Consider the following 13,229-nt stretch of genomic DNA (forward strand, 5'->3'; position numbering starts at 1 on the left):
CATTTGATAAGATGGCTTCATCAAAGGTCATTGGGCAAAGTAGGAGCTCATGATGTAGGGGGATATTATTCACATAGGTCAAAGATTGGCTGGCTGGTGGGAAACAGAGTATGCATAAAATATTGTCTTTCTGACTGGCAGGATGGGATAATTGGAACACTGCAGGGTACACGCTTGTCAGTGTAGGTAGGAATGTGAAATTGTAAGCACCAACAGACCAACCATATCTTTAACAACTAGCAAATCAGGCTTTAGGGATTGAATGGCCTTCTGCTCCCAAATTGTATGTTAGTACATTTAAATCTGTTGTGCCAAGAACCTAGCTGACAGTATGATTAGAGATGTTCCCACAAGTGAAATCTGGCTAAATGGATCGTACTTTGTTTTTCAAATTTAACATGCTCACCTTTCATAGAATCATAAGTTTAGTGTTGCAGGTTTGTTTGTAACAATATAACAGAAGTTTATTACACAAAAGAAATTAAAATAGAAGAAACTATGCTAGTTACAGATAACACAATTTATAAGATTTGAAACACATGGAAGAACAAAATCCTATTTCCATTACATTGCAGTGCTCAGTTACCAGACAGACATCCCCTTCCTGATTATATCTACCAGTTTGATTTTACATCTTTATAAAATTCCCGCTCTTGAGACATTGATACCCTTTTCCAGGATGATTCACATAATTGAGCTTAAACTTTCTTAGTTTCAAAAACTCCGTCAGGATTCTTACCAAGCATCTTGATCTTACAGTTTAAAGATAAAATCCTTACAGAGAGGTAAACCAATTTCCTAACTGGTCTCCAGAAAAAACTTTTCTTAACCGAACAATTTTTCCAATCAGGGTTTTCCCTGAGCAAAAATTATTGCTTGATACTTATAAATCAAAAGTGAGCTAATGCCTTCAAATTTTGCTCTCTCTGAAACTCTCATAATACAAACAAATTTGCATTATCACTCCAGGAAGGCTTCAGTCAACTGCTCCCCCAAATATACTGGCTGAAATAGGGAGAGGCTAAACAGGCTGGAGCTGTTTTCCCTGGAGCGTTGGAGGCTGAGGGGTGACCTAATAGAGGTTTACAAAATTACGAGCGGCATGGATAGGATAAATAGGTAAAATCTTTTCCCTGGGGTCGGGGAGTCCAGAATTAGAGGTCATAGGTTTAGGGTGAGAGGGGAAAGATATAAAAGACACCTAAGGGGCAACGTTTTCACACAGAGGGTGGTATGTGTATGGAATGAGCTGCCAGAGGAAGTGGTGGAGGCTGGTACAATTGCAACATTTAAGAGGCATTTGGATGGGTATATGAATAGGAAGGGTTTGGAGGGATATGGGCCGGGTGCTGGCAGGTGGGACTAGATTGGGTTGGGATATCTGGTCGGCATGGACGAGTTGGACCGAAGGGTCTGTTTCCATGCGGTACATCTGTATGACTCTGTGACTCTATGACATTATTAAAAAAACCCACAATTTGTTCCTTCTTATACACAGGAGAAAGTGAGGACTGCAGATGCTGGAGATCAGAGCTGAAAATGTGTTGCTGGAAAAGCGCAGCAGGTCAGGCAGCACCCAAGGAGCAGGGGAATCAACATTTCGGACATGATCCCTTTCCTGAAGAAGGGCTCATGCCCGAAACATCGATTCTCCTACTCCTTGGATGCTGCCTGATCTGCTGCGCTTTTCCAGCAACACATTTTCAGCCCTTCTTATACACACCTGTGCTCACGTATACATACTATCACTCAAGTCAAAAGCTTACAATAATACACTGAACAGATGTTTCTGGCTTTAATTCTTTGTGGCCTTGTATACACATCCTAGGCATTGTTCTAATTCATGCTAAATCTCTCACATTATGCAGTCCAGATCGTCTCTCGTTGCCACAACCAACACCCTTCACTGTCCCAGTGGATGCCAAACTAGAAATCCCCTCACTGGGATCATCCAATAACATATGGACAAGAAACAGGAGTAGGCCACTTGGCTCTTCAAGCCTGCTCTGCCTCTCAATAAGGTCATGGCTGATTGGATTTTAACCCCAGTTCTGCATATCCCCGGTAATCATTCATCTCCCTGGAAATCAAAAATCGATCCATCTCTGTCTTAAAGTACCTCTGCATTTTTGCATTTTGAAGAAGGAAATTCCAAAGACTCATGATACTCTGCAAGAGTTTTTCCCCTCATCTCATCTTAAGTGGGTACCTTCTTATTTTGTAACCTCTGGCCCCCCGATCCCTAATTTTGGATTCATCCATCAGAAGGAGACATCCTTTTCCAAATCCACCTGGTCAAGTCCCCTCAGGTTCTGAGATGCTTCAGCTAAGGCCAGCCGCAGGATTTGAACAATAGACCTACTGGACAATTGGGAAAGGGGTGCTACCTGGGGGCCAAAGGATTACCTCTGGTAGTGCTGTTGTCTCTCACAAAAAAGGGTCTATGGAGAGCACAGAGCGGGGGATTTTGGTGACATTCAGCTCACAAAGGGTTAATGGAAACGGTGGGAAATAATTGTTTCAGTTTTGGAGCTGCGTGAATTGTGAACCTGAACTAAAGAGGAGCCTTTGGAATCAACTCAGCCCAGAGGTGCAGGAAGCACAGTGCATGCTAAACACGACTGGGATATCACGTGAGCAGCTCATTGCCGGCTCAAACATAGGCCCATGTGTAATTCATTCCCAAAGCTGCCATGAAGCCAGAGTTCAATTCATCACTATTTTGGAAGTAAATCTCACACAGAAAAAACAAAGCATGTTTTGAATTTATTTTTATGTTTGTAACTAAGCGGGCATTAATTCATGGAAGCACATAGCACACTCAGAGGCCATTCAGTGCCTGTGCAGTCTCTTTGGAAGAGTGATCCAATTAGATACACCCTCCTGCTCTTGACTCTCAGCTGTGCAAACCTTTTATCTTCAAGTATTTTCGTACCTGGTCCCCATTTAAGTCATTACATTCTATATGACCGAAAGTGTCCTGTGCATCTTCCCAAAGGTTGTTTAATTAATTTTAGAGTCCTAGTGTAGTATGTATAGTGTAGGAACAGACCCTTTGATCCAACTCCTCTGTGCTGACCAGATATTCTACATTAATCTAGTCCCATTTGCCAGCATTTGGCCCAAGGTAGACAGGCAGGAGGTTTAAAGAACACAGCAAGCCAGGTAGCATCAGAAGGCAGAGAAGTCACCATTTCGGGTGTAGCCCTTCTTCAGGACTGCGGGGGGGGGGGGATGTGGGGGGAGCTGCAGATAAAGGGGGTGGCAAGGCAGGGTGGTGAAGTGGGGATAGGAGAAGACAGGTAGAGAGTACAATCTGGTTGGTCAATAGGAGGACTGAATTCATTATTTACAATAAACAAAACTGCACATTGAAGGAACAACATCTCATCTTCTGCCTGGGCAGCCTACAGCCTGTAGGACTCAACGTTGAGTTCTCCAATTTCAAACAACCTCCCTCCCCATCCCCCAAATCCCTTCCCAGTCCCCCTCCCTTCCACTCCTCCCAACAACCGATGAGATTCATTCCTCCCATTGACTAACCAGGTTGTACCCTCTTCCTATTCATATACCCATCCAGATGCCATTCAAATGTAATTGGATCAACCTACAACAACTCCTCTGGCAGCTCATTCAATATACGCGCCACCCTCTGTGTGGAAAAGTTGCCTCATGGATCCCTTTTAAAGCTTTCCACTTTCACCTTAAACCTATGCCCTATAGGACACCCCTATATTGTGAAAAAGATCTTATCTATTCATCCTATCCAAGACCCTCATGATTTTATAAACCTTTATAAGGTCACCCCGCAGCCTCCAATGGTCCAGGAAAAACAGCCCCAGCCTATTCAGCCTCTCCCTGCAGCTCAAACCCTCCAACCCTGGTAACATTTTCGTAAATCTTTTCCGAACCATTTCAAGTTTCACAACATCCTGCCCATAGCAGGGAGACCAGAATTGCAGTATTTCAGAAGTGGCTGAACCAATGTCCTGTACAGCCACAACATGACCACCCAACTCCTGTACTCAATGCATTGACCAATAATGGCAAGCATACCAAACACCTTCTTCAGTGTCCCCTGGTTACTACACGTCAGAAGAATAATTTCTCCCTATTTGCTGTAGTGAAACCATTACTGATCATGATCACACCGTAAAGCATCCCCTTCATCAGCTCTCCTCTCCCTGTGAGCAAGGTGAGATTCTCCAGTCTCTGCACGTGACACCAGTCTCTGGGCTCCCTGTAGAATTCCTCTGGACCTTATTCAAGACCTAGCTGTCCTTCCCCATGTAGGATGCCCAGAACTCGGCACCCATCCATCCAACTGAGGCCAAATCAGATATTGTTTGAGAGAATCCAAAACACAGAAAGAGGCCAATTGGCCCAGCAAGTGTGTTCTGGCAGTTTCAAAGACCAAACCTGTTTACCCAATGTATGTGCTCCCTCCTCATATCCTTTCTGAAGCATTTTTCTAATTCTTTCTTGAGTACTATTGACTCCATATCCACCACACTCTCTGTTGTATCATTACAGTGTTGTTGAAGAGCTAGGAACCATCATGGCTTATGTATAGCTTAGTGGTACGATAAACAGTGTGGTGGTAGAAGGCTGTTTGTGTAACTGAAGCCCAATACCATTGGTGTATCACAGGGAGATCTTGTTGTTTGTATTATTAATAAACGTTACAGATGAGAATGTAAGGCGATTGGTAAGTTTGTAGATGACACAAAGATTGGCTGAGTGTTGACAGTGAGGAGGAAGGTGTTAGATCACAGGAGAATATCAAGAGATTGGTCAGGTGGGCAGATCAGTGGCAGAAAGAATTTAAACATGATAAATGTGACAAAATGCACTTTGGAAGAAATAACAAGACAGGGGAGTACTCAATGAATGGCAGCCCACTAGGAAGCTCAGAGGACAGAGGAATTCTGGGGAGCTAGTCCAAAGATTCCTGAAGGAGACAGGACAGGTTAATAGGCTAGTTAAGAAAGCACATGGGACATGTGCCTTTATTGGGCAAAGGGCAGGAAGGTTACGTTGGAATTGTAGAGACTTTACTTAGGCCCCAGCTGAAGTACAGTGTGCAGTTCCGGTCACTTCACTACAGGAAGGATGTGATTGTATTGGAGGGGGTGCAGAGGAGATCCACCAGGATGTTACCTGGGGTGGAGCATTTAAGAGATGAAGAGAGGTGGCTAAGCTCAGGTTGTTTTCCTGGGGCAGGGAAGGCTGAGGGGTGACCCAATAGAGTTATATAGGATTACAAGAGACGTGGACAGTTCCTAATGAAGGCCTTATGTCCGAAATGTCAACTCTCCTGCTCCTTGGATGCTGCCTGATCTGCTGCGCTTTTCCAGCATCACATTCTTCGACTCTGATCTCCAGCATCTGCAGTCCTCACTTTTTTCTTGTAAGGGACATGGACGGGGTGAATAGAAAGCAGCTGTTCCCCTTAGCTGAAGGGTCAATAACATGGAGGAACACCTCTCAGGTCAAAGGCAGGAGGTTTAGACGGGTTTTGAGAAAGAATATTTTTCACCCAAAGGGTGCACTGCCTGGGACAGTGTTTGATGTAGGTAGTCTCAAAACCTTTAAAAAGTACGTAGATGAGCTTGAAGTGTCATGACATTCAAGGTTATGGGCTGAGTGCTGAGAAATGGGGCTAGTGTAGATTTGATATATGTTTTGGCAGGTCAGACTTGATGGACTGAAGAACCTCTTCTGTAATGCATAATTCTACGATTCTATATTGTCCAGGGGTGACACAGTTCACTGCTGCACAATTTACTGCTGTTCCACATAGTAATATATCTGTCCACCAAGGAGCATAGTGAAAAAGTATACTATAAAGCCCTGGTATTTTGTGTCTAACCTGTAATTATGTCCAACTTACGTGAAACAAAGAAACACAGGCAATGTGTTGTGAATTCTAAACTGCATAACACCATCGCTCCTCCTGTGCCTGGGTTTTTAGCCTATTCCATTGTATCGAAAACAAGACAAAGCACTGCTGATGCTGGAGATCTGAAAAAATCAGAATGCAGAAATTCAGCAGATCTCGTAGCATCTGTGGAGAGATAAACAGAGTTAATGTTTGGGGTCCTAAGACCCTTCATCAGAACGAAAATAAATCTACAGTCAAGAGTGTGATGCTGGAAAAGCACAGCAGGTCAGGCAGCATCTGAGGAGCAGGAGAATCGACATTTCAGGAATTCCTGATGAAGGGCTTATGCCGGAAACATCGATTCTCCTGCTCCTCAGATGCTGCCTGACCTGCTGTGCTTCTCCAGCACCACACTCTTGACTCTGACCTGCAGTCCTCACTTTCTCCTAAGATAAATCTACACCCTCTATTTATGCATCTTTCAACCACCTCTAGATATATTCTCATCACTTTATCTAAAACCTTGGTGTTTCTAAACAGGTTGATCATAATTCTCCTCTTCTGCTCTGAGAAGAGCCACCTACAAGTCATCCATGTACATGCAATCTCTCACCTTTTTGTGGCTCAGTTTAGGGAAGTGACAGGTGCAGTGCAATGTAACGATGTCAGAGCTTCTATACGGGGTCTCGCACTTTGCCATTTCGGAATGTACTCTGTACAGCAGCCACAAAGACTATCTCACCATAGCAAGCAATGGCGACAATTAAATTCAGCCAGTGCATCTTCTTAGGAATAGTCAATATGGCTTTGTGCGTGGGAAGTGGTTAGCACTGCTGCCTCACAGTGCCAGAGCCAGAGACCCGGGTTCAATTCCCGCCTCAGGTGACTGACTGTGTGGAGTTTGCACATTCTCCCCGTGTCTGCGTGGATTTCCTCTGGGTGCTCCGGTTTCCTCCCACAGTCCAAAAATGTGCAGGTTAGGTGAATTGGCCATGCTGAACTGCCTGTGGTGTTAGGTGAAGGGGTAAATGTAGGGGAATGGGTTTGGGTGGGTTACGCTTTGGCGGGTCGGTGTGGACTTGCTGGGCCGAAGGGCCTGTTTCCACGCTGTAAGTAATCTAATCTAATCTAATCTAAAAACTTGATTGAGTTTTTTGAGAAAGAAACAAAGAGGATTAATGAGGGCAGAGCAGTAGATGTGATCTATATGAACTTCAGTAAGGTGTTCAACAAGGTTCCATGTGGGAGACTGATTAGCAAAGTTAGATCTCAGAATACAGGGAGAACTAACCAATTGGATACAGAATTGGCTCAAAGGTAGAAGACAGAGGGTGGTTGTGGAGGGTTGTTTTTCAGACTGGAGGCCTGTGACCAGTGGAGTGCCACAAGGATCAGTGCTGGGTCCTCTACTTTTTGTCATTTATATAAATGATTTGGATGAGAGCATAAGAGGTACAGTTAGTAAGTTTGCAGATGACACCAAAATTGGACAGCGAAGAGGGTTACCTCAGATTACAACAGGATCATGATCAGATGGGCCAATAGGCTGAGAAGTGGCAGATGGAGTTTAATTCAGATAAATGCGAGGTGCTGCATTTTGGGAAAGCAAATCTTAGCACTTAATGGTAAGATCCTAGGGAGTGTTGCTGAACAAAGAGACCTTGGAGTGCAGGTTCATAGCTCCTTGAAAGTGGAGTCACAGGTAGATAGGATAGTGAAGAAGGCATTTGGTATGCTTTGCTTTATTGGTCAGAGTATTGAGTACAGGAGTTGCGAGGTCATGTTGCGGCTGTACAGGACATTGATTAGGCCACTGTTGGAATATTGCGTGCAGTTTTGGTCTCCTTCCTATCGGAAAGATGTTGTGAAACTTGAAAGGGTTCAGAAAAGATTTACAAGGATGTTGCCAGGGTTGGAGGATTTGATCTATAGGGAGAGGCTGAACAGGCTGGGGCTGTTTTCCCAGACCGTCGGAGACTGAGGGGTGACCTTATAGAGGTTTACAAAATTATGAGGGTCATGGATAGGGTAAATAGGCAAAGTCTTTTCCCTGGGGCCGGGGAGTCCAGAACTAGAAAGCATAGGTTTAGGGTGAGAGGGGAAAGATATAAATGAGACCTACGGGGCAACTTTTTCACACAGAGAGTGGTACATGTATGGAATGAGCTGCCAAAAGAAGTGGTGGAGGCTGGTACAATTGCAACATTTAAGAGGCATTTGGATGAGTATATGAATAGGTAAAAACAAAGACTGCAGATGCTGGAAACCAAATTCTGGAGCAGAGTGGTGCTGGAAAAGCACAGCAGTTCAGGCAGCATTCAAGGAGCAGGAAAATCGACGTTTCAAGTAAAACTTTGTTGGATGTGGAAAGCTTCTTTAGGGCCTTGGATAGAGGTGAGGGAGGAGGTGTGGGTGCAGGTTTTGCAATTCCTGCGGTGGCAGGGGAGAGTGCCAGGACGGGAGGGTGGGTTGTTGAGCGGCATGGACCTGACCAGGTAGTCACGGAGGGAACGGTCTCTGCGGAAAGCGGAAAGGGGTGGGGAGGGAAATATATCCCTGGTGGTGGGGTCTGTTTGGAGGTGGCGGAAATGTCGGCGGATGATACGGTTAATGCAAAGGTTGGTAGGGTGGAAGGTGAGCACCAGGGGGGTTCTGTCCTTGTTACGGTTGGAGGGGTGGCATCAGAGGGCGGAGGTGCGGGATGTGGACGAGATGCGTTGGAGGGCATCTTTAACCATGTGGGAAGGGAAATTGCGGTCTCTAAAGAAGGAGGCCATCTGGTGTATTCTGTGGTGGAACCGCTCCTCCTGGGAGCAGATACGGCGGAGGCGGAGGAATTGGGAATACGGGATGGCATTTTTGCAGGAGGTAGGGTGGGAAGAGGTGTAATCCAGGTAGCTGTAGGAGTCGGTGGATTTGTAAAAAATGTCAGTGCCAAGTCGGTCATCATTAATGGAGATGGAGAGGTCCAGGAAGGGGAGGGAGGTATCAGAGATGGTCCAGGTAAATTTAAGGTCAGGGTGGAATGTGTTGGTGAAGTTGATGAATTGCTCAACTTCCTCGCGGGGGCATGAGGTGAGTATATGAATAGGAAAGGTTTGGAGGGATATGGGCTGGGTGCTGGCAGGTGGGACTAGATTGGGTTGGGATATCTGGTCGGCATGGACGGGTTGGACCGAAGGGTCTGTTTCCATGCTGTACATCTCTATGACGGTATGACTCTATGACTCTTGCTGGTTGGAGGCAGGCTGCAGTGGACTTTGATACAATGCTACATTGTCAGGGTAAGCTCTTGGCATTAACAAGGGAAATGCAGCTTGATGGCTGGAGATTGAAGGAAGAAGGAAGGTTTGTTTTGATCTCAGTTCCAAGTGTGTCGCATTCTAATTGTAGTGTGAGTCCGAGCAGAAAGAAGTCATTTTACCCTTATCCCTGTAGCCATGCACTTTCTATGGTAAAAACAATGACTGCAGATGCTGGAAACCAGAGTTTAGATTAGAGTGGTGCTGGAAAAGCACAGCAGTTCAGGCAGCATCCAAGGAGCAGTAAAATCGACGTTTTGGGCAAAAGCCCTTCATCAGGAATACAGGCAGAGTGCCTGAAGGATGGAGAGATAAATGAGAGGAGGGTGGGACTGGGGAGAAAGTAGCATAGAGTAGAATAGGTGAGTAGGGGAGGGTATGAAGGTGATAGGTCAGGGAGGAGGGTGGAGTGAATAGGTGGAAAGGAAGATAGGCAGGTAGGACAAGTCATGGGGACAATGCTGAGCTGGAAGGTTGGAACTAGGGTGAGGTGGGGGAAGGGGAAATGAGGAAACTGTTGAAGTCCACATTGATGCCCTGGGGTTGAAGTGTTCCGAGGCGGAAGATGAGGCATTCTTTCTCCAGGCGTCGGGTGGTGAGGGAGCGGCGGTGAAGGAGGCCCAGGACCTCCATGTCATCGGCTGATTGGGAGGTGGAGTTGAAATGTTGGGCCACAGGGCGGTGTGGTTGATTGGTGCGGGTGTCCCAGAGATGTTCCCGGAAGTGCTCTGCTAGGAGGCGTCCAGTCTCCCCAATGTAGAGGAGACTGCATCGGGAGCAACGGATACAATAAATGATATTGGTGGATGTGCAGGTAAAACTTTGATGGATGTGGAAGGTTCCTTTAGGGCCTTGGATGGAAGTGAGGGCAAAGGTGTGGGCGCAGGTTTTGCAATTCCTGCAGTGGCAGGGAAGGTGTCAGGACGGGAGGGTGGGTTGTTGGGGGGGGTGTGGACCTGACCAGTTAGTCACGGTCGAAACTTTCTATGGCCAATCCACCCAACTTGCACATCTGTGGACTGTGGGAGGAGACTGGAGCATTGGGAGGAAACCCACACAGATGCAGGGAGAATGTGCAAACTTCACACAAAGTTAAATATCACACAACACCAGGTTATAGCATCTGCAGTCCTTACTTTCTCCAGGTTATAGTCCAACAAGTTTATTTGCAAGCACTAGCTTTCGGAGCGCTGCTCCTTCATCAGGTAGTTGTGGAGTATAAGAATGTAAGACGCAGAATTTATTGCAAAATTTTACAGTGTATGTAACTGAAATTATACATTGAAAAAGATCTGGTTGTTTGTTAAGTCTCTCATCTTTTAGAATTACCATGTTGGTTTCAGTTCTTTCATATGTAAATTACAAAATGTTTTTAAAAAGTTACACTCTCAAGTGAACTTTAACATTTGGTGTCATGTCGGCCCAGGTAATCCACTGGAGGTGTGAGCTGCCCTGTGTGAGACAGTTTGTGTCACAATGGTCAGACTGATTCTAATCTTAAAAAAAATGGATTTACAGAATCTTACATGGATTCATGCAGTTTTTTTGAGTAAAGGATATCATATAATTCTGCAAATATAAACTCACCCCACAAACCTGGGGGTGGTTATGAGTGTCTGAGTGTAAAGGGGTATAAGTCTGTGAGAGGGTGTGGTCTCAGTCTCTCCAGGGTGGAATTGAACCCAGGTCCCTGGGCCTGTAAGGCAGCAGAGCTAAGGACTGAGCCACCACTCCACCCAAATGCTTCATCTTCCAATGGTGCACACAGTTCCCTCCTGAAAGCCACAAATGAATGTGTTTTTGGGACATGTGAGCTCCAGGAACCAACAACTCACGGTGTGCCAAACTGTTTGCTTGTGAAAGAATTGTTACAGGGGCAGAAGCAGGCCAATCATGTCTGCACTGGCTCTCTGAATGAGCGTGTTAATGTATGGCTATTCTCCAGCTCCTTCCCTGTAACCCTGTATGTGTGTGGATGCTGTGGACAGGCTGGGAAACCATCTGTTTGCTGTGATGAGGTTTCCTACTGTTAAATAGTCAGCCTCCCTCACTCAGTGACGCAGGTCACCCTTCACCTTCCCACAAGGATTTTCCAAAGGTCAATGGTGATTTCCAGGTTTGACAGGGAAGGTTTTAATTTTTGAGATCAGATTGCAGATTGAGTTTGATCAGGGACTATCGGATGGATAATACTTTATGAAACACACAGACAGCTGAAACTCATTAATCTGACAGGAGATCGCTCAGACACAAGCAGCCTGCGGTGTGAATTGCAGTTCCAGGCAGTTTGTACAGCAACTGGGACACAGAGAAGAGTTTCAGTTTAAGCAAGAAGATATATCTGCACACGATATAAGAACATAAAGACCGGGAGCAGGAGAAGGCCATTCAGCCCCTCGAGCCTGATCCACCATTCAATATGATCTCAGCTGATCGCATCTCGGCCTCAGCTCCACTTTCGTGCCATTTTGCCATAATCCTTCAACATGTGACTAACTAAAAACCTCTCTCTCTCCTCTTTCAGTTTCCTGGCAGCACTGCAGACTCGGGGAAAGAATTCCACAGATTCAGGCCCTTTTGAAAGAAGTAATTTTCCCCACCTCTCTTTTAAATCTCCGCTCCTTAATCCTCATCCATATCCGTGGGGTGGCATGGTGGCTGAGTGGTCAGCACTGCTGCCCCACAGCGCCAGGGCCCTGGGTTCGACTGCACCCTTGGGCCACTATTTGTGTGGAGCTTGCCCATTCTCCCTGTGTCTGCGTAGGTTTACTCCAGGTGCTCCAGTTTCCTCCCACAATCCAAGGATGTGCAGATTAGATGGGTTGGCTGTGGGAAATGCTGGGTTACATGGTTAGGGTAGGGGGTGGCACTGGCTGAGCTGTTCTTCAGAGGGTCCATATAGACTTGATGGGTTGAATGACCTGCCTCACACTGTAGGGATTCTAAGTGCATCTTAAAACTAGGACCTCTTGTTCCAGCTAGTCCCACAAGGGGAAATATCCTGTCTATGTTTGCTTTGTCAATCCCTTTAGTGTCTCATGCACCTCAATTAGATCTCCTCTCATTCATTTAAACTCCAGAAGCATAGGTCTAAGCTGCTCAATCACTCCTCTTAAGACAAACCTTTCATCTCTGGATTTAATCAAGTGAACCTTCTCTGATCTGCCTTCAGTACAGTTACATCCTTCCTCAGGTACTGGGGCCAAAATTGTACACAGTGCTGCAGGTGTGTCCTCAGCAAAGCCTTGTACAGGTGCAGCCAATGTCCTGAAAGCATCTTTCAAAGTTTAACAATTTGGATTGAACTGTTTTATTGATAACTGCAGCAGGAGCTGAAGTGCCCATTGATTGTAGAGAGTCGATACTCAGGAGTTTGAACTCTGCCCTCCTCTGTCATCCTCCAGGTAGTTGCCACTCCAGTGCCAAGCTGTGACTGCCCACAGACACTGTCATTTCATCAGTCAGTGATGTCATTCACATTAAAATGCAGCTACAACTTATTTCTATTTAAATGATCATCTCATACCCCTTTGGTAAACGTAAAATGATGTGGATGCTGGAAATCTGAAATAAAAGTAGAAAGTGCTGGAGAAATTCAGCAGATCTGGCAATATCTAAGGAGAGAGAAGCAGTAAATCCAGCACAACGTTTCTATGGAAGAATTCCAAATTTCCATAGAGTCACATTGGCAACATGACTATGCACGTTGACTTAAAGAGTCTCTTTGTCTCTGACACATCGAACTGCAGCTAAAATGTACTTTCCTATGTGAAACATGTCCACTTCTGGCCGTCCTGTAACTGAAGAAGAAATCCTTTGATAGTGAAAATCCTTTAACGTTTGTTTTGGTTTACAAGTGGATTGTGGTGCAGTTGATTCATTGACTTGGCCCAGAATGGCTGGCTGTTCAAACAGCTTCTATGGTGCAAACGTTTCTTACACCGAGCAAAGGTCAGCATAGAACATTCCTTTCTCCTTTGTTTATGAGTGACTGACATCTGGGAACATCAGATGCTTGCAGTCAACTGATGTACCGTTCCACG

The sequence above is a fragment of the Chiloscyllium plagiosum genome, unplaced genomic scaffold (genome assembly GCF_037043375.1).
Source record: "Chiloscyllium plagiosum isolate Xiang-an unplaced genomic scaffold, Cpla_swu_hap1 HiC_scaffold_4, whole genome shotgun sequence".
In the NCBI taxonomy this organism is placed as follows: Eukaryota; Metazoa; Chordata; class Chondrichthyes; order Orectolobiformes; family Hemiscylliidae; genus Chiloscyllium; species Chiloscyllium plagiosum.